This window comes from Aptenodytes patagonicus, chromosome 13 (genome assembly GCF_965638725.1).
Source record: "Aptenodytes patagonicus chromosome 13, bAptPat1.pri.cur, whole genome shotgun sequence".
NCBI lineage: Eukaryota > Metazoa > Chordata > Aves > Sphenisciformes > Spheniscidae > Aptenodytes > Aptenodytes patagonicus.
Window position 1 is genome coordinate 2,560,887 of NC_134961.1, and position 24,993 is coordinate 2,585,879.

Consider the following 24,993-nt stretch of genomic DNA (forward strand, 5'->3'; position numbering starts at 1 on the left):
AGAGTTAAATATCTTGGCCCAAGGGAGGTCGGGACAAGGAGCCACTTGGTTTCAGTGGTCCCTCGAGCCCAGGGGACAGGAGGAGGAGTTGTTGGGGCTGGTTGAACCTGTGCTGCCCTGCTCTGGGTGCCCAGGCCAGGGCATCACTGGACCACCCCCTTGCAGCATGCTCACTTTCCAGCTGGGAACGGCCCTCCCGAACCTGGTGGTAGAACAAAGTTTTGGTTTTCATTGTTTCTGTGCAGCTTTTAACGTGTTAAGTGAGGTTGCGATGTAGGCTCTTACTGTGCCAGTTGTCATAGAAACTTGAAAGGCTTTTTTCTCCTATACCCCCAGCCCCTTTCTTTAAACCAAAGCAGGGTTGTTTCCCCCCCCCCCCCCCCTAATTTCAGTTCCAGTCCAATTAAAAACCTGCCTGGCCCCGATTCCCCATCTCCAGCACTGCCACACAAGGACTCGGTGTCTTTATGCTGTGCTTCCTTTTGTCCCGACTGAAGGGTGCGTGTTCCCACAAACTGGGCACTTTCCCAGTAGCTCTGGGTGGGCTTCTGTCCCCATGGAGCCCGCACCAGGGTTGGGGCTGGTCCTCAGCCCGTGTCCCTCTGCGGTGCCTCTGGGTAGGAGAAGATCCCCTTGCTCACCATGGGGTACTTCTCCTTCTGAAACCAGGGAGCTGAGTGGGCATGGCCGCTTGGTGCCTGGTTGCTGGAGGTCCCCAGTCCTTTGGTGGAGACATTGAAATAGCATCTACCTGTCCCCCTGGTCTGAACCCAGGGCTGCCTTCCCCTCTTGCAGCATGGGAGGACGACGCTGCCAGCTCAGAGCCAAGACCAGCACAGAAGCCACCTATGCACCAGCTGCAGCCCTTCTGCATTTGCTACGCTCTGCATTAATCATGAAAAGGGAATCAAGCGTAGGAAGATGGGCATTTTGTAAAAAAATAACCAAGGCTGCGTTCTCCCCTAAGCAAGAGAGCAAAGTGTTTGCTGCAGTGAGTCAACACAGAGATGCTTTTGGCATGGGAGGTAACACTCCCACCCACAGCAGCCATTGGTCCCACAGCCGGGTACTAAGAGGGAGAAGTGGGTCAAGATGTTTCCCAAGCTGCTTGGCCAGCACTCTCTGCTGGTGTTTCTCCAAGAGCTGCGAGAGGTCCTTTCCCACGTGCTCTGCTCCTGGCACGAGACTTGACAGGGACTCCTCACAGCTAGTAGGACTTCTAGCTCTGAACCTTGCCTTTGAGGAGCTAGCACCCATCTTTGCTGCTCGGTGCCTCCCCAGCTCCTCATTGCTCCAAGGCCTGTGCTATATCCTGAGTCACCCATCTTCACTGTGGTGTGTGGCAGGGGTTAGCTTTGGAGCTCCACTTACCCGCTGGGATTCACTTGTGTGGGATTTAGGTATGAAAGGGTCTATTAGACCATGCCGTTTGGCCTCCCGTGTGCTGTAGGGATGTAAATGCTGCCCACACACTCCTCCACGAGCTGAAGAGGCTGTGGTTGCCCTCTGAGAAGTATCTAATCCTCTGACCATCTCCGAGAGGTATCTAATCCTGACCCGAAACTCATTTGAACTTGTTGGGCTTCAGCTCCCAGTCCCTGGCTCTCTGCATGTCTCACTAGATAAGAGTGGTTGGCAGCGCTCTGGTTTGGGGGACGGTGGCAGAATTTTTGTCAATAAACTCAATATATCTCAAATCTTTTGCAGCAGGATATTTTCTCCAGCCCTCAGATCAATTTTGTGACTCATCCCTCCAGCCTCTCTGTTTTTTTAGTGTCCCCTTTTAAATGTGGGCACCTTAATTGCAGGAGTGTTTCTGTGTCAGTCTCAGCAGTGCAATATGTGTAACTCTCCTCTCCCCCAAGAACTGCATCAGCTTTTTTCATCATAGCATCACATTAGAGCCTTGTGTTGGGTTGGTCACCCGTGGTGACCCTTGAGCCTTTCTGGAGGCTCTCTCTTGTCTGGGATACAGTCCCTGTTCATAAATACGGCCTGAAATCCTTCTCTGTAGGTGTGTCATTCTGCACTGGGCTGCATTGACATATACAGTGTTTGAATGGGCTCAGCATTACCAAGCAACCCACATTTCACTCTCTCCTCATCAATATTTACCGTTACATCAATCTTCCTGTCATCTGCTAATTTTTTTGAGCAAGGATTTTGTAGTTTCTTCTCGATCATCGAAGACGATATCGACTAGCATGCTCCCCGTGGAGCCTCGCTAACGATTCCCCATTGACAACTTCTGTCTGAGACCTGTCAGCTGGCTCTTAATATATTTAACGTGCTTTATTGATACTGTATAGAACTATCTTCTAAAATCAGAATGTCAAGAAGCACTTAGCGCTCTGCCTGCACAGCCGTAATGTACACAGTGCCTTTTTCAGCTCAGCCTGTATTCGCTAAAGAGTGACACCAGGCTCATTTGACAAGATCTCTTATCCACAAAGACATGCCGACTGACTTTAGTTATAACTTACATCCTTTAATTATTTCTTAATTTAATTCCAGATGAGCCCTGGCTTCTGGGTCTTATGTCAGGCTGACCATTTAGTCATTAACTAGGTCATCTTCACTGCTGGGTGTGAACATTGCTGTGAAGGAGCCATTTGCCATCTGGATGTAGCAGCCCAAAGTTTGCTCAAAACAAGCAGCAGAGCCCAGAAAACTCTCCCCAGCTTTGGGTACACGTTTTCTGTGCTGGCTGTTTAGTGCTAGTTGGCCACCTTAGATGTAGGTGAGGATACTAATGGTTTAGGAAAGCTTCATCTCTCCGAGGAAGTACTTTACTCTCCTTTGTTCCCCAAACACAGAATAAGTATTTATTGACTATGTTTGCTTTTTCTGCATCATTATGAGCAGTCCTACAGTCTCTGCTTAAAAATGGTCCTATTGCTGCTTACAAACGGACCTATTGCTAGAATTTGTTTGGCTCCCAACAGTAGATTTTGCATGTCCAGCCGTGCATTCTCCCCTTCTTTTCCCTTCTTTAGTTTCCCTTATCAGTTTCCTACACATTGTAATTTTTCATTTGTATTGACCACCCTTTATTCTATATCCCATTTCCACTCTGAGCCTTCGTTTAGCAAACGGGATTTTTAAGTGAGGTGCTCATTTTCCTAACTATGAAGTTGGGAGTTTACAGACGTTCAGTGAACTCCCCTTAAAGAACTCTTATTTCTTCACTCTACTTTTTCAAAGTCTTTCTTGACGGTCAGTTTTATTCCACCTCCCGCGATGTGAAAATAGCCATTTTGCAGTACTGAGCGTGCGCAATGCTGCCTGCCTCCATCTTCTCGTTGGTCCATGGGGACTGCTGCCAGCCTGGGCTGCCTCTCTGGGCAGCCAGCGACTGCTCGACCTTTTGTTGCCTGCTGTGCATTAACTTCTGCATTGAAAAGTTATCAACTACAGTGTTTAGAAATGCATGTGGTATTTTACTGCTGGCTCCGTGAGTCTTCTAGTGTGTGACTCTCGAACACAAATCCTTCATAACGCATTATTTCTTTCTATCCATTGAGAACATATATTTAAGGTTGAGCTCCTGCAGTCCTGTGCTGGCTCAGGTATCATGTGCTGTGCCTCTTCCCAGTCCTTGATGAGAAGGTAAATCTGTTTTTCTTCAAGCACTGACTGCTAAAAGATCTGTAATTCTAAAGGAAAAAATATAATGGCATGTACTGTAAGTATACAGTGCCCTCCTCTTCCTTCCCTGCCACCCCTCCTACGCAGAGACTTCTGATCACGTAAATCATCGTAGCAGGTTTCAGTAGTGTTGAGTGCATTACGTTTCTGCTCGTGAGTGAAAATTTCCTGTTCCTCATGCTCCTTTCTCAACCTCGCTGCCTTGCATCGTCTCACGAGCTTGCTGCTTTGCCCAGCAGCACAGCACGAGCACGATCTCTGAGACTCTTTCCTGGAACAACCACAGATTAATCTGGCTTTTTATTCAAATACACAGTTCTGGTATTTTCTCTCCATGTTTTCACGTGCGGTGCCAGATAGACAGCTGGGCCACAGAACCATCAGCAGCTACATCAGCCTGCACTCTCTTCAGAAGCTTATCCTCGCCTAAAACCACCCTCACCATGGCCAACCTGGCTAGCATCTGAGCACTTTGGTGTGTGGCAGCACTGGCGGTTGCCTTGTGCTCACTTGCCAGAGATGCTGTTGTGTAGAAGAGCCTTTTGTTGTTCCTGAGCCCGCTGACAGGCAGCATCTCCTGGGAAAGACCGGCCGTTTGCAGTGTCCTTCCAAACTGATCCACGCTCTTCCCAACTTCACATTGTTTCCAGCACGGTTGTCTCCTGCCTTGCTCCAGCAGGGACCGCGTCCGAAGCCCAGTGTGTGCTGCGGGTGGTGGCTCTGCAGCCCTTCTCCGAGCCGCCTGAGCTCCCGAGAAGCAAAAATTGCCGGTGGTGGTGGAAATGACAGTATTAGCCTTGAGAGCAATCAGCCAGGTCTCTGTGAGCTGCAGCATTGGTGTTTCTCCTCTGGCTCTTTGGTCTGGGAGGGATAATCAGGCTGGATATGCTGATTTACTTGGGCTGTACTGAGCATTCTGTGGGGAGACATGTAGATAGCGCTAATTTGCTCAGGGAACAGTGTGTCTAAGGACATTAAAGGAGAAAAATCTTCCTAATTCAATTGTCTGCATTCCCAATTCAGTTGTCTTCACTGAATCCTGACAAAGCGGTGTGCACAGAAGTGAGATCTAAGGCTTTGAGCTTTCCCGCAGGTTTCTGGCATTAACAAAGATAGGATTCAGAGTAGCGCGGTGACTCCCAGGAGATGTGCAGTAGGAAGGGATGAGGGTGCAGGTGCTTGGTTGTCTCTTCAGGCTTGGGACGTCATGTAAAAGGGCACCACCTCCAGCGTCACCATCTGATTTATGGGGAAATGAATTCCTCCTCCAGAAGTGCCTCATCTCTCCATGGACTGCACAGGGAGCCTGGGCAGCTAGCTCAGATCTCTGCCATCAGTCTTGCCACTGATGGCTTTCAACATGTCCAGAAAGATACAGCTGAAGGTAGGATGAGCCTATAATAATTACTGAAGAAACGGTGGATAATGGTATTTGTACCTAATTAAAGACTTGACTGAATCAAGCTGTGGACAGTACAGGCAGGTTGACACTGGGGAGACTTTGGGACATTTTACTGAGTGGTTGTGGGAGATCTGCTAAACCCCCAGCCACAAGAAAACACCTTCTTGCCCCACAGTAAATGGAGATGCGTGCAGTGCTTTGAGGAAACGGGCTGAAGAAGGAGGCAAAAGGAACCCTAGGGCCCACAAAATCCCATTTTTACATTTAAAAATAGAAACCCCAAGCCTTCCAAAAAACTTGAATGCCTCAACAAAACCTCTGGAGCTGACAGTGCTCAAGCAGGGGCTGTTACAGGTTTTTCTTTGCGGTATGAGGTAGGAAGGAAAAAGCACCCAGGGAGGGAAAGCTCAGCTGCATTCATTCTCCCCCTCGGATGTCAGAGATGCTTTGTTTTCCAGAAGTGCTTATTATTCATACAGCTATCTCATTAGACAGCTGAAATACAGCTCCAGCTTGGGGCTCATCATGGCCCAGGCCCTACTGCGGAGCTGTGCAGTGTCGCGGCTTTCCACCCTGTGGGAAGTCCTGCCGGAGCCGGCAGGATGGTACTTGGCACCTGCCTTTGGGCACCAGTGCCGGTGGTAGTTTGGTCATCTTTCCCCCACTGCGTTCCTCTTTTCTCCCTTTGTCCCACGATCCTAGGCCACCGTCTAGCAGATGTGTGGGCTTAGCATTGCTTGTCCTGAGGGTCCTTCAGCTCTCAGCAGCAATCTTCCCAAAGAAGGTACAGCACAAGAGCTGCTATCTCCAGATGTTTCCCTTGTTCACAGATGTTTCCAGTAAGCCCCTTTGCCTGCACACAGCATCTCGGCTGCCTGCATTGGGGCCAGGTTGCCAAGCCCGGTTGTGCCGGATCCCTATTCTGCAATGCGGCTGCTTGGCTTTGCCATTTCTAGACCGACTGGATGGCTCTGAGGATGAGGACTCTGCTTCTGGGCTTTTATCGAGCTTCTGTGTCCCCCCACCTCCCCCCAGCTGGTGAGTGATGCTGGAAGCTCTGGTTTGAACCAGAAACCAGTCTCAGACTTCTAACCAGTTTCTAACCATCTCAGACTGGTTTCTAACCATCTTGTTTTTGCTGCTGCAAATTACTGGCTTCACAAGCGATGAAGCCGATCTCTGAAAGCCGGGGAGGAGGCAGCGTGGCTACCGCTGAAGACATTGGTCCTGCTTCATTGAGAGTGGCCTGTGGAGTCCCACCTTTGGGATTTTGTTGGCTGGCCGGAGTCACCAGTGCTGTCACCAGGAGGGACCACGTGCATCTCGGCGCGCTTTGCTGCAGTTGGCAGTGAGTCCAGCATGATGGATCCCACCTCCTCCCACCGGTGCAGAGCGTGGTCCTGGGGGATCTCCTAGCCACAAGACCCTGCTCGCCTGAGCAGCAAGGGACACTGGAGGGGGTGTCAGCTACAGCAAATGTGAAACCCTAAATATTTGTACACAAAGGCCACGCTAAAATCCCCGTCCCGGTCCAGACATCAGAGGTGTCATTTTTGATTTCCCTAACACAGAGAGAGCCCTTTCAGCCCTGGCCTGCTCAGACACTGCAGCTTTAATGTCTAAGCACCCAGCATGTTTCCACTCCCCTCAAATGCATCAATCAGGTCTCCATGAGGCTCTGAAAGAGCCAGTTTGTTAAACAAACACACTTAGTGTAAAAAGTTTATTCCAGTTAATTAGGACTTCATTGCAATGGAAACAAATTACCCAGCTGTCATCTGCCAAGGCAAACAGCAATGGGGGAGAGGGGGTCCTGGCCAGGTGGGAGACAAACAGCCATCTCAGGCAACCTTATTTATGGCCTTTTTATGTATTTCTGTATTTATTTGGACATTCCTGAGCTGGAGAGCTGGGTTATTGCCGAGCCGCATGCCCCAGCACTTGCACGGCGTAGGCTGTCACCAGCAGCAGGTTACCTGCCGTGGGGCTCCCGGGCAAAAAGCCAGCACTGGCCCGGGCAGGCGCTGCCCGTGGGGACCCAGGGGCTGGTGTCTGTGTCCCTGGGCACCTCCCTTTGGGCTTGTCCGGGGCTCTTGCTTCAGAGACGGAGGTGAGGTGCTGGATGTGCAAGCGATGGACAGGTCAGGGCGAGCTGCTGGTCCCTGCAGATGGAGCAGCGGGGTAGGGAGGCACTCAGGAGGGCTGGGGGCTGGTGGTCACTGGGAGCTTTGCCTGAGCCAGGGACTCCCACGCTTCCATGGTTCCCTGCCCTCGCAGCAGGGTGCCCTGTGTCTGCATTGACCCTGGGTACGAGTCCCCATCCCCACTGTAGCCTTATTCTCCCCTCCCAGCCCAGGCGTAAGCACTGTCTGATGAGGCTCCCATTCATTTCCAGCTCATTTTATTTAAACAAACACCCCATCGACACCCTTTTTTCCTCCTAGAGCTTTTATTGAAAAAGAGGGAGAAAGGAGGAGGGATGGGGGGATAGGGAAGCCGGGAGGCACGCAGGGAGCAGAGCTCAGTGGGAGCCGGAGGCCATGTGATTCCCGGGGGAGCGCTCGGGGAGCCGGGCAGGATGGTGCTGGCTCCCGCAGCCGGCGCGCGGAAGTGACAGATAAACCCGCGGGATTAGCAGCGTGTATCGTTGCAGGAGAGCAGCATCCCCTTCCTGAAGCATTAGTCACCCAAGCCTGATGCCGGGGCGGGGGAGGCAAGTGCAAGTCATCAAATTACCTCCTCCCGCCTGCTCCCGTCCCGTCCCGCTGCTCCCAGGTGGCCTGTCCTTGCTCCGTGTCCCTCCAGCTCTGCCCTTCATAACCAGAAGGTGGGCTATGCCAGGGCTGCCATGGCCAGGGTGGGGATAGGCGGAGGATGTTGGACCCAGGGGTGGATGGGTGCAAGCAGCACATCTCCACTTGGCCGCGGAGATGGTCCCCCCTGTTGCAGTCGGCAGCGTGGTGGATTGGGGTGGCACAAGCATGGGGGCTCTCCCGATTGCCCTCGGGGATGCATTCTCCCCTGCAGGCCTTGGGGACGTGGAGGACAAGAGCAGGTTTCTGCCCTTGTGCTGGGACCTTCCAGCGGGCTTGGATTTGTCTTATGTGCCTGGTGGATAAACCCAAGGCTCTTCCACACTTCTCATCTACCGCAATCGCATCCAGGCCAGATTTTTCTGGTCCTGTGAAGTCCTGAAATTCACATTTGAATTTCACATTGCAAGCGAGTTGCCATCCGGAGCCTTTTATACACTTTCCAAGAATGTTTCTGTTGCCTTATAGCTGTGAGATCACCGTGGCCCATGCTCTGAGCTTTCTGTCTGTGGTGGCACGGATTCAGGGGGGTGGAAAGCCTGGATCAGGGCACGCATCCTTGGAGGGGCCAGGAAGGGGGCGTATAGCAGAGCCGAGCACTGATAGCTACAGAGATGAGTCCTGAGACCGGACTGATCTCATCTGAGTGATGTGGGAAAGATGGTGACCAGCACTGGAAAGGACAGATTTGGCTTCGTTTCTGGAGCTTGGAAGGGAGCAGAGGAGGGATTGGGGAGTTTGGCACAAGCATCTTGGTTCCTCGGAGTCGGCTGGCCCATCTTGAGAGGTAATTTGAAAATACAAAGATGAAAAGCAGCAAGGAACCTCAGCACCACGTTTCCCTGCCTGAGAGCTGGGCTCTGTTGGAAGTAGCCCACTATTGCTTCAGAGGCAGCAATGCCCCTTTGGTCCCGCAGCGACATGCATGGGGGTCCCAGTGCCCCCACTCTCCGCAGGAGCCTCGGTGGGCAGACCCAGAGCGTGGGGTGCCAGGCATCTTCCTCCTCTGGCTGGCAACCCTCTATTATTAGGGATTTTAGCTTTCTGTTTCTAGATTGACTGTTGTCAGTGTTTATTTTTAGCTCCTCCAGTGCCTTGCAGATTCCTCGAGGGATTCTTTCCCTCCTACAGGTTTGTTTGCAATGTAGCCGCGTTGATTTGAGCCACAAGCAGGAGCTGTCAACGCCAGTGGGGGCTGCACTGTGGTGCTTGTGGAGCAAATTACCTTTGTGGGTTTATCTAAGGTTGATGGGTCCATGGGGTCCAGGCGCCCTGGGGCAGCCACCCCTGCAGAGACCGGGGTGCTGGGAGGGAGCATCGCTCCCACCTACAGCCGCTGGTGCGGATGCCTTGCAGTCATCACTCAAAATCACTGTCAAAGCATGCCAGGTGGCTGTTGTCCCCCCTGCTCTTCTCAGCACTGCCCTCCCCGAGATTTCTCTCTTTTCACTACCCAGGGGAAAAAATTCAGATCAGCATCACCGTACTGGCTGTGTGGAAACAAAACCCAGGGTCCTCCTGCAGCTCCGCAGCCAGGTTGGATGGAAATTTTTAAGCATTTTTTTAAAGCCCTGCATAAAGTAATTCAAAACAAGTTGCGAGTATATTTTGGACTCCGGCAGAGCTGTCGTCGTCGCCTCAGTTCGCCCGCTGGCTGTCGCAGACAAGGGCTTACTTTGAGTGTACCCTTCTGCCGAGCAGGGGGGGAATGTTTTCATTCCTAATTTAGAGCATCCGTCCCACTGGGGTCCAGCCCCCCGTCTCTCACTGCGCCCGGCGCAGCACTGGGAGCCCGGGAGCTCCCTGCAGTGAGTTTACCTGTCACCACCAGCTCCAGGGCTGTGCTAACATGTTTGTTAGAAAATGTGACTCTCTTTGGACTTAGCCTCCTTCTTCTCGCCTTGGGTTGGTGCTCGGTGGGGGATGTGTGAAGGTACAGTTTGTGCTCTGTTTTTTCCAGGATTTCTGTTATTTTGTAGAGGAGGGTAAGTTTGCTTATTTTTAAACACCTAAATATAGGTTGATATTCAGTATAGGTTTGCTGTTTTTCCTGGGGAGAGACAGCGCTGGGAGGTCCCGTTCAGGTATAGCTTTGGTGGTGGTAGCTCCATCCAGGAAAGTGTGTTTTTCTGAAGCGTTGATCTCCACGGGCCGCTCTTACCCTGGGAGATGAGCACACACTTAAGTGTTTTGTTGGACCTGGTCCTGTAAAAGCAGAGTCCCTTCAGCAGCTGAGGGAACCAAAACCAACGATTCAGGCAAACCTGAAAGCCACTCGCAAGGCCACGAGAGTTAGATCCCCTTGCAGCAGCAAGGCCTGAGCATCATGGTGTGGCAGCTCCTCTTCCTCTCCATGGATTAACCAGCTGCAAGGAGGAGTAAGGAGAGCAGGCACCATGGCCACACGTCCCCAAGGAGTGGGCGGTGGGACACGCTGAAGGAGAGGACAGGGACCAGTGCCTGCAGCGGTGCTTTTGGTGGCTCGTGTTTCACAAAGCCATTGATCAGCCATCACCTAATGGTGCTTTCTATCATGATCGGGTTATGGCTGGCTGAAATCATGCCCAGGATTAGCAGAGGGGCTCGGGGTACCTCTGCAATGAGCTAATGTCAGACTCCGCTTTAATCAAGTGACCTGGTGCTGGAGGTGGGAGGTTTTGAACATGGTCCCAGGTGCTACGAGGTGCTGGGACCACAGTGGACTTTCCCCTCTCTTCTCTCATCTGTTTTGCTATTGGGTCTAACTGCAGCTTTTCTAGGGTTGAAGTTGTCATTGAGGCTTTTCTGATCTTTATTTTTATAATGTTCATTAGCACAGTTCCTATCAAAGAACAGTACATTCCCTCCCTGTCCTCATTTTCTCCCCGGTTAATAACCCTTTGCTGCTTTGGCTCGTTTGGAAAAAGAGACAGTAGCTTTGGGAACGACTCCTGGTATAATAGACAGACGTCAGCATTTTCAATCTGATCTGAAAAGTGGCATTAATTCAAAGAGAGGGCTCAGTGAAATGACTGCAGAAGGCTCACGTTACGTGCCTGGGGAGCATTGAGCCAACCTGTATCAAAACGTGGCAGTGTGCGTGTGTTCCTCCGAGCTGTGGAGAGATGCTCTGAACCCAGATGGTTGCTTTTCCTTTCAGAAATGGGCTGTAACAGCAGCCTCCTGCTTCTCCCTTCCCTCCCTGAGGCTCTGCTTTGGAGATACCCATTGCTGAGGCTCAGGGTGCAATGAAAACCCTTATAACAGGGTTGAGTGGTGCAGAAGACCTAAGGTGAGAGAGATCGTACAGCAAAGGCTGAGCTGTTGCATGCGCCACGGGTGTTGGAGGCACATGCTGGGGAGCCGTGTTTTGGCTGGGGTTGGATGGGAGGTGGTTATGGTTTCTGAGCATCTGCTCTGCTCCTGAAGCCCCCACCATCTTCCTCAGTTGGGTTTATCAGTGCTGAGGAACAGACTGACGACACCAGACTGAGGTTTGAAGTGAGCAGGGACAACCATTGCAAGACCATGCTCCAAACTTTCTGCATTGGGGGGCGGGGGGGAGTTAAGTGTCGGCGTTGCATCCCAGATGCTGAACCCGTGGGCATTAGTGGCACAGCCCCATCCCGAGAACCCGCGGGTATTTACTGGAGCCTGCTGCTGGTTTGGGGAGAGTCAGGAGACCACCTGCCTGGTGGGACCCTTCCCTGTGGAAGCGGGGCTGAGTCACCTCAGAGCAGGGAAAAGGCTGTGTCCGTTGCGTGGTTTCAGTAAATCTGGGATTTAGTTCCAGGGGAGATCAGGATTGCTGTGTGAGTTTGGCAGTCAAGAAAAAGGAAGTGAGAGGCACCAGCATGATGCCCTAATTCTTGGAGACAAGGTCTCCCATCTTACCTGTTGTGGCCTTGACTGTTTCAGGGTACCTTTTCCACTGTCTGTGAAAAACACAACTGTCCCAGAAACATCTCTAACTGCTGTTCTCCTCCAGAGCAGAGGGCCCAGCTATGCAAAAAAGACACATCTTTCTGCACAGCCTCCAGAAACTCAGCTGTCAGCTACAGCGTCCTGTGGACCTGCTGGCTGGTCGCATCAAAAGGCGGTTTGCTCTGAGAAGTTGGAAAGCACTCACTCTGTGACAGCCTGGATGGGGTTGCAGCGAGATGTGAAGGGTGCTGTGTCCTGGGGGACCTGCCTCCCATGGTGTCCCCACCCCACAGGCAGTGTTTGCCGTGCACTAGGATGTGTTTTCGGCAACGACCTGCAATGTGTTCTGTGCTAGAGGATGGAGGGGGAAGACGAGACACCTGGAAAGCGTCCATGCTGCTATTGCCAGCGTGAATAATCCACCTCTTCTTGATTCTTCAGGGCTAGAGGTTTTCTCCAAGGACAAACCCTCCCGTGGTTTATCTTTCACTGCTGGCTGTTTGCTTTCTAAGAGTCTGAAACCACTTTTGAAGACTTCAGGCTCCCAGCAGCCAGCACTGCAGAGCACACCATGCTGGGGTTTTAAGTCAGCTGGTGCAGTCTTACGTCATGGGTTTGTCATCGTGTTTCTGTGTCGGTTGAACAACATCTGCTTGCGTTGATGGGCAGATGTTGTCCAATGGTGGAGAGGGCCTTGCACAACCATGGAGCATTCTCGTGGTCTGACATGTGAAGCCCAAGCCCACGATGAAAGACAGATAGCAAGAAGGTCACCCGCCATGATTCACATCTCGAGCGTTGGCTTTGCCCAGTGGTTGTGGTCTTCGCTGCAGGATTCCTTGGTTGGAAATGAAAGTGTCTCATCTCCTGCATCACTCCAGGCTCGGTCCAGGATGAAATGCAACCCTCTCACATCTCTGTCCCCCCCCCCGCCCTCAGTGCCGTCATGCATGAAGGGCATTTTAGGTGCGGGAGCTCTGCTGATGGGCAGTGCCTCATCTGGAGGACATCAAGTGCCGCTGGTTCTCCTGCTGGGAGCTGACTCTCTTGCATGAAGAGGCATCTGTGTCGGAATAAAATGCCTTTCACTGGCCTGGCTGGCACGGCCATCCTTCGTGGGGTCTGAGGAAATGGGCCTGATGGTGATTTAATGATCCTGGGCATGGTGTGGTGTAGACAGCTGGCTTCTGAGGAGCTCAGCTCCCTGTGGGTGTTCAAATAGCAAAGGCCAGTCTCTGCAGCCCTTGGGGATAGGTGGATAATAAGAGTTATGGGGAAACTGAGGCACAGAGGCTTTAGCTCATAGGTGAGGCCATGCAGCCCAGACTGGTGTCCTTTGATTTTCATAGTACCAGACAAAAGCCATTGTGCTGGGTCCTCTCGTAGCCTGGCCTGGAGGAGGACCCTATCCCCATGCTCAGTCCCTTGCTGTGGTCCCTCACTCGGCCAGTCCTTGGCCGGATGCTTGCTGGAGACGTGCCCCCCACAGGGACCACATCTCTGACAGATCACAGTGAGGTTCTCAGCCCTGGAAATGGCTTTAGCCTGTCCCGCTTGCCTCCTGCTGCAGCGCATCCCTCCTCCCAACCATCGACGCTTGGCTTTTGAGTTGCTCACATCGGAGCCGAGGCCATTTGCTCTCCCCCTAGGGCGGCGAGTGCCTCTCACTCTCCCTCGCCTTGTTGCTGGAGTCCCTCATGCCCCAGGCGCCAAGGAGCTCTCCTCTCACTTGGCTGCAGAAACGGGCTCAGCATCCCAGAAATTCAGGCTTTCATGTGGGAGCCAATAGTCACACAACCTCCATCCAGAAACCATCATTATCGGCCGCTTGCTTTTTCTTGGTTTCTTTGAACTACAGCTCCCAGGATGCCTGAAGATATGCAGACATCCCGAAGACAGTGGTTTCCCATAAACTTTTGGGGTTTCATGCTTTGCAGGCAGGAATGTTTTTATTGCGTCGCAAATCCCTTCAAGTCCCTCAAACCTCCGTGGCGCTTCCCTGCCGTGGGGCAGACGCGGTGGCTGGAGGCGGCCGCGAGGGAGGCACGCCAAGGGCTTTTCTCTCCTGCATTTTTCCCCTTCTTGCAGAAGGGACCTTTGTAAATCCCTGTCGTGCCTTTTCAAGGGGACTTTTGGACTGGGAGGAAGTTTGGACGAGCTACTGTTTGCCTGTAGGGATACGTTTCCCATTCTCCTTGTCCCGTTATTTCAAGGGCTGTTAAGCAGCGACATACATCCCATGAGCATTGCTGGGCAAAGCAGAGGGGAGATGCTAACGAGCAGGTGCCTCGGGCAGGGTGGCAAGGAGTTTTCACTGAACTGGGAAGAACTGGGGATGCAGAGAAGAGAAAGAGATGCAGATTCATGCACCGGTGCAAGAGAGCCCAGCAGGCTGGGTTTTAAATCCTGACGTGCTCACAAGACCTAAGGGAAAACCAGAGAGGGAAATTTTCCTTTAGCATGGGGAGATGTTGTAACTGCAACCTGGTGGGTCCCCATCTCCCAGCCCCCAGCGCAGATCCACTCCTGGGCCAGGTGAAACGTCAGGGGACGGTGCATGCTGTGCACAAGTCCCATGGGTGCCCCCACAGCTCCGCATCTTCCTGCTGCCCATCCTGGGACAGGGAGGAGGGTGCTGGGAGCGGAGCAGGGTCTGTGGCATGGACCCAGCTGCCCCTAATAACAGCTTACTTTCTGTAGGAGAGGAAGCGCAGAGGGCAGAATAGGGCTTTATGTAACTCGATGGCATTTTATGGCATTGTTCTTCTGACCGTAAAAATACTTTAATGAGTTTTTCCCATTTGGTGCTGGTGAACACCAGTGTTATAGTCAGATTCGTGGTATTTTGCCTTCCTCCTTTTTCCCTTTGGTTGGTTAAAAAAAAAGCCCAAGATCCTCCACGGGTTGGGTTTTGATATGTATTTCTTCTATAGATGCTACTTTACCAGTTTGAGGAGCTTTGTGAATGAAACACGGAGGTGCTGGTGCCCCCCAAAGGTGGGGGGGCCAACCACCAACCACCCGGCTCTTGCAGGAGGCAGCACAGGCATGGGTTGTGTGTGTCCCCATGGGACATGTCCTGGCCCTGCTCTGCACTGTCCCTGAGCAGCGAGGCCAGCGGGATGCTGCTGGGGGTCTGTTTCTAGGTGGGTGTCCTGGTGCCTCCAGGGTCTGGGCTCGTTCCCTGCCGCCCCTCTCCCGTCTTTCCCTGCAGCCCCCTGTGCAAGCACACCTGCATGCACAAGCACACCCATGTGCACAAGCACGCCTGCGTGCACACACAGCTCCTGGCACCTGCCTGCCTGTCCCGACAGCGAGCGATGGTGGCAGGCGGTGTGGTCCGCTGGAGGAGGTGGGTGCCAGCCCAGAAAGGAAAACCATTGAGGCTCTGCGGCCAGCTCACGTTAACCACATCACTCCTCTCCTGCACTTGGAAAAGCCTGGCCGACTGGCAGCCCAGAATAACAAGCTTTTCCATTCCTGCACGCAGCGTCGTACGCGGGGCCATTTAAAACAAGAGCCGGCTCCAGCACGAGTGCAGCGCTCAGACTAAACAACGGCACATCCCCCGGGGCGACTTGTCCCCTGCAAAGGGGGATCAGGCTGAAGTCACAGCTGCTGGGGCAGATCGGGACGGCACGGTGGGGATGCCGGGACAGCATGGTGGTTCCTCGCTGTGTGTGGGCTCAGCCTGAGCGGCAGCCAGAGCAGGTGAAGGAAGATGAAGGTCCCAGGAGAGCTGAGCCCCTCCAGGGACCTCCTCACCCATCCATGCTGATTGCACATGAGGAAAGAGATCTGTTGGGTTTTGTCCTTTTCTCTTTTTTTCCTTTATTTTCCCTCGTATCTTTTTAATTAGGATAAAAGCTTTAATTGCTAGGGGGGAAATTCTGAAAACTAGCTACCAGGGCTGTATGCAGAGCTCTCCTGTCCCCTGGCAAGACGGGAGCAATTCTGCACGTTTCTCTGCCTTGGCAGACGTACATTCGAGCACACTCACGCAGCCCGGTTGGAAGAGCCCAAGCTCGCTGTCCTGCTGCTCAGGAAGGAGCGATATCTTCATTAAAAATGATAGTCAAGGGAAATGATAGAATTCTTAAAAATAAGCAAAGTGATGGGGATTTTGCCCAAGGAAAGGAATTTTTGGCCATTTTATTTTGTAGGTTTTATTTAATTGTTGTCTGTAGATGGTTGGACTTTTGTTTTTAAAGTAGATTAAGCTAATTTTGAGGGTGAAGCATATTGGTACATGCCATTCATGAAGTGGTGCTCGTCAATGATATGGTTTATGGCAGGGAGTCAGAAAAAGATCTTTGCTTACATAGAATCATAGAATAGTTTGGGTTGGAAGGGACCTTTAAAGGTCATCTAGTCCAAGCCCCCTGCAATGAGCAGGAACATCTTCAACTAGATCAAGTTGCTCAGAGTCCCATCCAACCTGACCTTGAGTGTTTCCAGGGATGGGGCATCTACCACCCCTCTGGTGGAAGTGCTCATCAAGCCACTTTCAATCATTTATCAGCAGTCCTGGCCAACTGAGGAGGTCCCAGTTGACCGGAGGTTAGCAAATGTGACGCCCATCTACAAGAAGGGCTGGAAGAAGGATCTGGGGAACTACAGGCCTGTCAGTCTGACCTCGGTGCCAGGGGAGGTTATGGAGCAGATTGTCTTGAGTGCCACCATACAGCACGTACAGGACAACCAGGTGATCAGGCCCAGTCATCATGAGTTTATGAAAGGCAGGTCCTGCTTGACGAACCTGATCTCCTTCTATGACAAGGTGACCCGCTTAGTGGATGTGGGAAAGGCTGTGGATGTTGTCTACCCAGACTTTAGTAAAGCCTTTGACACCGTTTCCCACAGCATTCTCCTGGAGAAACTGGCTGCTCATGGCTTGGATGGGCGTACTCTTCACTGGGTAAAAAACTGGCTGGATGGCCGGGCTCAAAGAGTGGTGGTGAATGGAGATAAATCCAACTGGCAGCCAGTCACAAGTGGTGTTCCCCAGGGCTCAGTATTGGGGCCAGTTCTGTTTAATATCTTTATCAATGATCTAGACAAGGGGATCGAGTGCACCCTCAGTCAGTTTGCAGACGACACCAAGTTGGGCGGCAGTGTTGATCTGCTTGAGAATAGGAAGGCTCTGCAGAGGGACCTGGACAGGCTGGATCAATGGGCTGAGGCCAATTGTATGAGGTTCAACAAGGCTCAGTGCCGGGTCCTGCACTTGGGTCACAACAACCCCATGCAGCGCTACAGGCTTGGGGAAGAGTGGCTGGAAAGCTGCCTGTCGGAAAAGGACCTGGGGGTGTTGGTCAACAGCCAGCTGAACATGAGCCGGCAGTGTGCCCAGGTGGCCAAGAAGGCCAATGGCATCCTGGCTTGTATCAGGAATAGTGTGGCCAGCAGGAGCAGGGCAGTGATCATCCCCCTGTACTCTTTGCACTGGTAAGGTCGAACTTTGAACACTGTGTTCAGTTTTGGGCCCCTCACTAAAAGAATGACGTTGAGGTGCTGGAGCGTGTCCAGAGAAGGGCAACGAGGCTGGTGAGGGGTCTGGAGAACAAGTCTGATGAGGAGCGGCTGAGGGAACTGGGGTTGTTTAGCCTGGAGAAAAGGAGGCTGAGGGGAGACCTCATCGCTCTCTACAACTACCTGAAAGGAGGTTGTAGCGAGGTGGGGTCGGTCTCTTCTCCCAAGTAACTAGTGATAGGACGAGAGGAAACGGCCTCAAGTTGCACCAGGGGAGGTTTAGATGGGTTATTAGGAAAAAATTCTTCACCGAAAGGGTTGTCAAGCATTGGAACAGGCTGCCCAGGGAAGTGGTTGAGTCACCATTCCTGGGGGTATTTAAAAGATGTGTAGCTGTGGCGCTTAGGGACATGGTTTAGTGGGCATGGTGGTGTTGGGTTGACAGTTGGACTCGATGATCTTAGAGGTCTTTACCAACCTAAATGAGTCTATGATTCTGTGATTCTCTCTGGGCAACCTGTTCCAGTGTTTCACCACCCTCATCGTAAAACTTTTCTTCCTTACATCTAGTCTGAATCTCCCCTCTTTTAGTTTAAAACCATTCCCCCTTGTCCTATCGCTATGGGCCCTACTACAAAGTCTGTCCCCATCTTTCTTATAAGCCCCCTTTTAAGTATTGAAAGGCCACAACAAGGTCTCCTTGGAGCCTTCTCTTCTCCAGGCTGAACAACCCCAGCTCTCTCAGCCTGTCTTCATAGGAGAGGTGTTCATCCCTCTGATCATTTTTGTGGCCTCCCCTGGACCCGCTCCAACAGTTCCGTGTCTTTCCTGTGCTGAGGATCCCAGAGCTGGACGCAGTGCTCCAGGTGGGGTCTTACCAGAGTAGAGGGGCAGAATCCCCTCCCTTGACCTGCTGGCCACACTGCTTTGGCTGCAGCCCAGGATACAATTGGCTTTCTGGGCTGCAAGCGCACATTGCCGGCTCATGTCCGGCACCACCAGTACCAGTACCCAAGGACCCCCAAGTCCTTTGCTTCTTTTAAGCTTCTTTTAAGCTGTTCTACAGCACCAAATGGAGATAACAGGATCTTAGTGTGACAAGGTGGCAGGCGTGGAGATCCCAGCCTAAATATTGCTTAGAGTCTGGAGAGAGAGGAAACTTCCAGATCATCTTACCTCATCTTCAGGATCCCACCTCTTCCAAAGTCCCGCAGCCCTGTTCATGGGCCACATTTGTATCGGTGGGCGCGGGGTCTCTCGGCAGCATGTCCCACTGCCTCCTTGCTGTGCTCACCCATGGGATGCTTCCTGGCTTGTACCCACGTAGGGATGGGTTCCCAACAGGATTGTGCACACCCATGGGTGATGACGGTGCCCAGGGAGGCAGATGATACAGGTGCAGGTCCGTCCCCTGCAGTGGCACGGGCATGTTGGGGGGCTGCAGGGCGCAGCGTGACTCACCAGCCTGTGGGCATGCGTGCCCAGCATTCTCTGTTCCTGCATGGACAGCTGTTGGTCAGAGGGGGGACAATTGTTATTGTCAAAATGCAAATGAATAAAATCATTGTTTTGGCAGAGAATTTTTAGGGGAAGGACATGCAAATTTACCTTCTGTTCAGAGTGTGCATTGGTATTAAAATACAATGTTTGAAAGCCAAAACAAAGGAACATTTTAATTTGGGACTCATCAGATGGTTCCTTCTGCTTGGATTAGCATCAAATTCTTTGCAGCAAATGCTGTAAGTTTGACAAAACTCTGGTTTTCAAAGAAAACAAGAAAGAAGTTCTAAAAATGCCATCCATTTCCAGGGATTGTTGCTGCTTTCATTTGCCTCCGCTGTCGTGAAGTGGCTGGCCTGGTACTGAATACTGGACAGGCCAACAGGAATAGGCTTTGGGAAACACAAGTAGGATGTGTGGTTGGGTTTCTTCCTGGATGCTGTTTTAATCTGACCTCTAAATAGCTCAGAAAAGTATGCCCGGGGTTCTGCTCGGAGGCGCAGGACACGGAAGGTCTGGTGGGACCTCGGAGCACACCTGAAGGGTGCTGGCAGACCTCACCACCAGGGTGGGAGTGAGTGGGCAGCAGGGTCATGAGGCTGTCCAGATTGCTGACGGAAGCTGCACTGAAGGGATGTGTTGTGTTTCTTTCCTTGGCTTTCTTTATAAACACCCTCCAAATAAAACCTGCTTTTCCAGACCGCTCGGAAACAGCTGCGCTGCTTATTTAAACGCACCCGTGAGGTATCTCCGTCCTTTCCCCCACTGCTTCCCTTCTCCGCTCATCCTTGGGTACACCTCCCCGCCTTGTGTTGCAGATCAGAAATAGAGACTAGCCACCAACTTGCTAATTGTAACGCAGCCTGATAATGCCAACTATAATTAGCTGTACGTATCAAAGCGGTTTTGCTGGCGGAAGTTTTTTGTGACCCCGTTATCATACTTTAAATAGAGGATCCCGTCTGCTCTGCCCGGCTCCTGTGCTGCAGAGCCAGGTCCTGCAGAGTCCAGCTTGGTCCTTCCCAGGAAGCCAGCGCAGCATCAGTCTAGGTGCCTGCATCTGCCAGGCTTGTGAAGAGCCAGGCCTGGCAAAGCAGCGCTCTTTGACAATCTTTAAGCGCTGCTTATGCCCCCCAATGCGTGGCAAATGTCGGCAACCACTGAGAGATTTGCTGCTGCAAAGTCCCTTCCCTGAGTCCCTGGTCACCACAGCTGGCTGGGCGTGCTGTGCCAGCAGCACAGGGCTGCCCTGGGTTGTGGTTATCGGGGTTTTGCAGCTCTGACCCATCTCTCCTTTACAGCTTTAGGGTACTCATCAACCAAGAGGTGTCTCACGTTGATGTGTGCTGTGGCTCGAGGAGGAATGGTTCAGGTTCTCTGAACTGTTCAGGGTCTCAGAATCAACTTGTCTAGAGCTGCAGCATTGTGTCCCAGGGCTGTCAGACATCTGTCCTTCTTCCCTCTTGTCGAGACCTCTAGCTTCTTTACCATCTCGTGCAACTCCTGCCACTCTTTCCCCATCTGCAGCATCCCCACTGTCCCTCTCTCTGGCCTCAGGAAGCCTCAGCATGCTGGCCAGCTGTCCTCCCCTTGCAGCAACCCCCTTGTTGGGTCAAAACAGGCATCACCAGCTTTGCTCGGTCCCATCAGACTGACTGGTTTAGCTTGTGAAGACTCATCCTCAGCAGGTGAGTGAGCCAGCGCAGTCACAGAGCTCATCCCCTTAGCAGTGCAAAAGCCTTTGGCTTCTTCTTTGCAGCATCACCCAACCGCAGCACATCACACAGCTCACAAACCCGGTGTGATAACACATGGAAGAGTTTGTTTGGGTGGATATGCCTGAATTCATCACTTGCTCAAACTGTGGCTGCCCGCAGCTGCTCTGTTGCACTGTCTAATCTGTCCTGAGCTCGTCACGGAGGTAAACAAGCGCCTGTTCCACTGATGTGCTGTTCAACACCGCTGTGCTCAGGGGGGGAGAGATTTCCTAATGTAATAGCCTGCAGGCAGACCTTGGGCTGTAACAGCATCAGATCCCACAAACTAATCACAGTTGAGGCAGCGTGAGAAGTGGGACACTGAAGTCCTGAAGGAAACCCAGGGACTCGGAGAAACTGTCAATGAGTTCCTCTCCCTGCACAGAGCCAATGCCCTGCCCTTCGGGTGAGGAACCAAACCTCCTGAGATGCTCTCTGCTGCCCTGCCGCAGGGAGTGCAAGCCCAACCGAGTTCCAGTGCCGCTGCCTTGGGGAAGGCGTCTCACTGCTGTTTGGGTTGAACTGTTCTGTTCTGGCAGGAGATCACCCAAGCTTCCCATTCCCAGGCCTGGGCAGCATCTGGGGAGTTGGGGGTGAGCCCCCAGAGGTGCGGCAGAAGGGCAGTGTCCCATACAGGCGTGGGAGTTCATCAGCAGAAGCCCTGGGTGGGCAACCTTGGCAGGCAGTGATGGCCACGTGCAGTCAGCGTCTGTCCTTGAGCTAAGGGAACACATTGAGGGCAGGCTTCGGTCAGGGGTCCCCAGTGCTTCTCACCCATCACTCACCTGGACCTAAGGTGTGCAACATCCATTTGGGCTTAGGAAGTCCCTGTGGGCAGTGTCCTGTGCCTGTCACCCGATGACCCAAAACAGTGGTGGAAGAGCTCAGTCCATGGCTTGTGCACCCCAGCCCCAGACATTGCTCATGGATTTAGGAGATTGAGGAGGAGGAACGTGAGGAGAGTGGAGTATGTGGCTGTCTGCAGGTCACCAGATTCCCTGCGTTGTCACTCATGAGCCCACAGAGATCGGAGACCAGTGGCCAAAACCACTTTCCTGAGTGGTGAGGGCAGGGGCAGCATGGGGTGGCTCTTGGGGCTTCCTCCTCAGAAGCTCGCTTGGGGACCCCAGAAGTTTTGGTGGAAGTCGGGGCAGTTTCCAGCATCACTACCTCCACTTTCTCCCCTTCTCAATAGGAACAGATAGCGAAGCAGGACCGAGCAGGGTGGCAGAGGCTCACGGCATCCTCTGGGGATGCCAGTGGGGTTTGGTGGCACATTATTGCATCAGGAGTGCCACAGAAAGCCCAAAGCCAGCAGAGGTTAGCCCGAGGCATTGCTGTCTTCTACCTGGTGGTCCCTCCGCAGCTGAGCCTGGTCCCCCTCGTCTGAGCCCTGTCCTTCTCATCTGAGCCCAGTCCCACCATCTGAGCCCGGTCCCCCTTGGCCGAGCCCGGTCCCCCCATCTGAGCCCGGTCCCACCGGCCGAGCCCATGCAGACTCGTGGTTATGTAAAGCCCCGGCGAGCACGACCGGGAGATTCTTCAGTGTCGGAATCTGAGTCACATGGGGCTGTTTTATTTCCCCCTCTGCTAATCTCGTTTCTATAGAAACAAGATTGGGAGGAAAAAAAAAGAAAAGAAAAAAAAGAGCCAAGCACAGAGCGAGCGAGAAACCTGAGGTGATGGGTGAGGGAAGTGGAGGTGGCGGATGAGGCGGTCGGGCGGCGCGGGTAGGAGCAGGGGATCCCAGCCGGGATGGGAGCGTGCCTGTGGTTGCGTATGTCGAGGGGACAGGGACTCTCCCAAAGAGCCACTCTCGGATGAGCTGCTCCTCCGGCGGCAGGCGATCGGCAGAGCCAGGAGGGAAGGGAGCAGAGGCTGTGCAGGTGAGTGAGCATTGCTCGCGCAGCTCCCGAGCATCTTTCCCCGGCACGGCATGGCACAGCACAATACACCGCAGCTGTGCCTGGCTCACCGGGGGTCCTGTCCCCGGCTGCTGCTTTGGGGACACGCTCGTGGCTGGAACCGCGGTCGGTGGGTGCCATGCCTGAAGTGTGCTGCTGCTGCAGCGGGCCAGTGAACAGGGTTTGCTGGAGCGGCGTTCACGGTTGACGCTTGCCCGGAGGCTGGCTGCGTGTGCGCGGCTGTGCGGCCATGCACATTCCTTTTCCGAAGCCTCTCTCTCCCAGAAGGCTGCTGCCTGCTCGGGAGGCACCTTTCCAGAGTCGATTATTTTTCCTCTATTTTATTCTAACTGCACCTGTGCAAATAAAATGCTCACAGGAGCCAAACCCCACAGCTGCAGGGAGCGCAGAGAGCTGTGCTCACTCCCAGCCCCGCTTGCCCCGAAGCAGCATCTGGCTTCCCAAGGCCAGGCTGCAGCCAGGATGCCCGTGGGGATAAGCCCAACTCGAAAGCTGGTTTTGCAGTGACTGTTCCCAAAGGGAGGACCGGCTGAAAATGCTGCTTGTTTGCCTGCTGCCAAGTGCCTGGGCTGCCCACAGCCACTGCATGGCTTGTCCCGGGACTTTTGCTTGCCTGTGCTAATTCAAGAGGCTTGCAGCTGCCTGCCCGGAGCTGGGTTAGTTCAGAATGGCGTACAAGCACATGCTGGCTCCTGAGTCTCGGGCTAGGGAGTGCAACAAGTGGGAGTTATTCCTGCTTGGGCTAAGATATCTCCATCTCTGTGGGATGGATGGCTCATGTCTGTGTGGTGGTGAGGGCTTTGGCTGGGCATGTTGGTGGAGCAGGAGTGTTGCCGGCGCTGCCAGTTCTGTGCCGATGCCCGTGCCGGCACTGCCTCATGACCTTGGTTATCCCGCACCCACGGCACGGTGCAGCTGTACCTGCACAGACCGCAGTCTGCCCTGCAGCTCCAGCCACAACATGGCCAGGTCTTGCAGTGCCAGTGGCTGGGTGAGGCACCGCACGAGCACCTGGGCTTCTGTGGGCAGACGCTCACTCTGACAGCTGCAAACTGCTGAAATGCACTGCTTTTTGCAGAGGCAGCCCATGATGTCCCTCCAAGGGCCACTGCAGGGGAGAGGGAGGGCCATGGAGCAGAGGGGACAGGGATTTTGCTTGTCATCACTTTCCAGTTGTGGCATGGTGTGGGGGACGTGGCAGTGAGGCATTGCAAACCCCTGGTCGGATTCACGCCTGTGCATGGCTGGTGAAGCCGGAGGGATGAATTGAGTCCCTGTGTATTTCTGTACTAAGTCAGCTTTGGGAAATGTCATTGCTCATCCGCCTGCCTGACCAGCGAGGGGGTGGAGGGCGGCACTTCAGACCCTTGTCCTCATCCAAAAGGGCAGCTGAGTGGATTTTTGTGCTGGGATGCTGCGTCCTGTGATGGCTCAGTGAGCTGGTTGAGCCACAGGCAGGACGTGGCCGGGCTGCCAGCCTGCCGTGTCTCTGCTCTGCCTGCGTTCCCACTGCCTCAGCGAGCCGGGGGTTTTGGCAGTCACCCATGCTGGGGGTCAGACCCCCAGAAAATGTGCCTGGTGAAGGGATGAGCATCAGGCTAGTGTCACACAGCACTTTCGGGCAGCGCAGCTGGCCTGGGAGCTGTGCCCTGCGCTGAGCCAGAGTCTTCCCCCTTGGCTGGGCTGAGCTGTGCTGGCAGCGAGGGTCCGAGTGCTGCTCTGGGCACCCTCTGCTCCTCCTGGTTGAACACCCTGGGGGCCCATCAGCACACACCAGGCTGGGGACAGCACTGTCCCCATCTTCCTTCAGCAGCAGCGTCTGCCTCTGGCTGCCCCTTCCTGCTCCACGCCTGCGGTGAGGGCTGGGTGCTGTGGCTGATGCCAAGGGGTTGTTTGCCACGCCAGGTCCTGCTGCCCCCATGTGCGCACAAAGTGGTGGTTTTATGGGGGAGATGTCGCGTGTGGACTTTGCATCCCCACGCCCCGCCGGCAGCGGCATTCCTGCCTTCCCAGCGCTGCCAGCTCTGCTCTGCCGGGAGGTTTGGAGGGAAGGGCTGAGGATGGGTATTGCTGCAAGAGTCTCCAGGGCCGATAATTATTTATGGGGAAAAGATGCTGTGTTCTGACTTAAACACTGACATGGGACTCTGAACATGTGTAATCTGGCTGACAGATGGCAAGTCATAGAGGTGTGATTTATGATACAGCACAGTAGCTGAACAACCTCCTCTGGTTGTCAGGAGACAATTCTTCCCAGCTCTGCGGTTGATGTTTCAATTGATGGTTTTCCCCTCGTGTCCCCTCGGTTCCTCGGTGACATGCCAGGGAGCCTTGGCAGGTGCCGGTGCAGCAGGCTGGGTCCACCAAGCCCCGGCAGCGCCAATGCTGAGCTGCTGCAGAGATGCTGCTTCTTATGGTGGGCTGGGCAGGCCACCCCAAATCCTGCCCGGGCTGGACCATGAGCACTCCATGCAGCGGGCAGGGCTGGGGGAGCGGTGCTGGCCTTGTCCCCATCCCATGGCTGGGAAGAAGCTGGCTCAAGGCGGCAGTGGCTCCCTGGGGCTGTCTGTTCC

General features: G+C 53.5%; 1 protein-coding gene across 8 annotated transcripts in view; it reads left to right on the forward strand.

The window, feature by feature from the left end:
* LOC143166536 (ankyrin repeat and fibronectin type-III domain-containing protein 1-like) overlaps positions 1-24,993 on the forward strand; it is a 269,972-nt gene that overhangs the window by 199,842 nt on the left and 45,137 nt on the right. The window contains exon 1 of one of the 8 annotated variants that reach the window (XM_076350970.1): positions 22,157-22,381. The exons of the other annotated variants lie outside the window; for them this stretch is intronic. The gene's annotated coding sequence lies outside the window, so the exon portion shown is untranslated. Of the gene's footprint in view, positions 1-22,156; positions 22,382-24,993 lie in introns of those variants that run through there. 8 annotated transcript variants of the gene reach the window in all.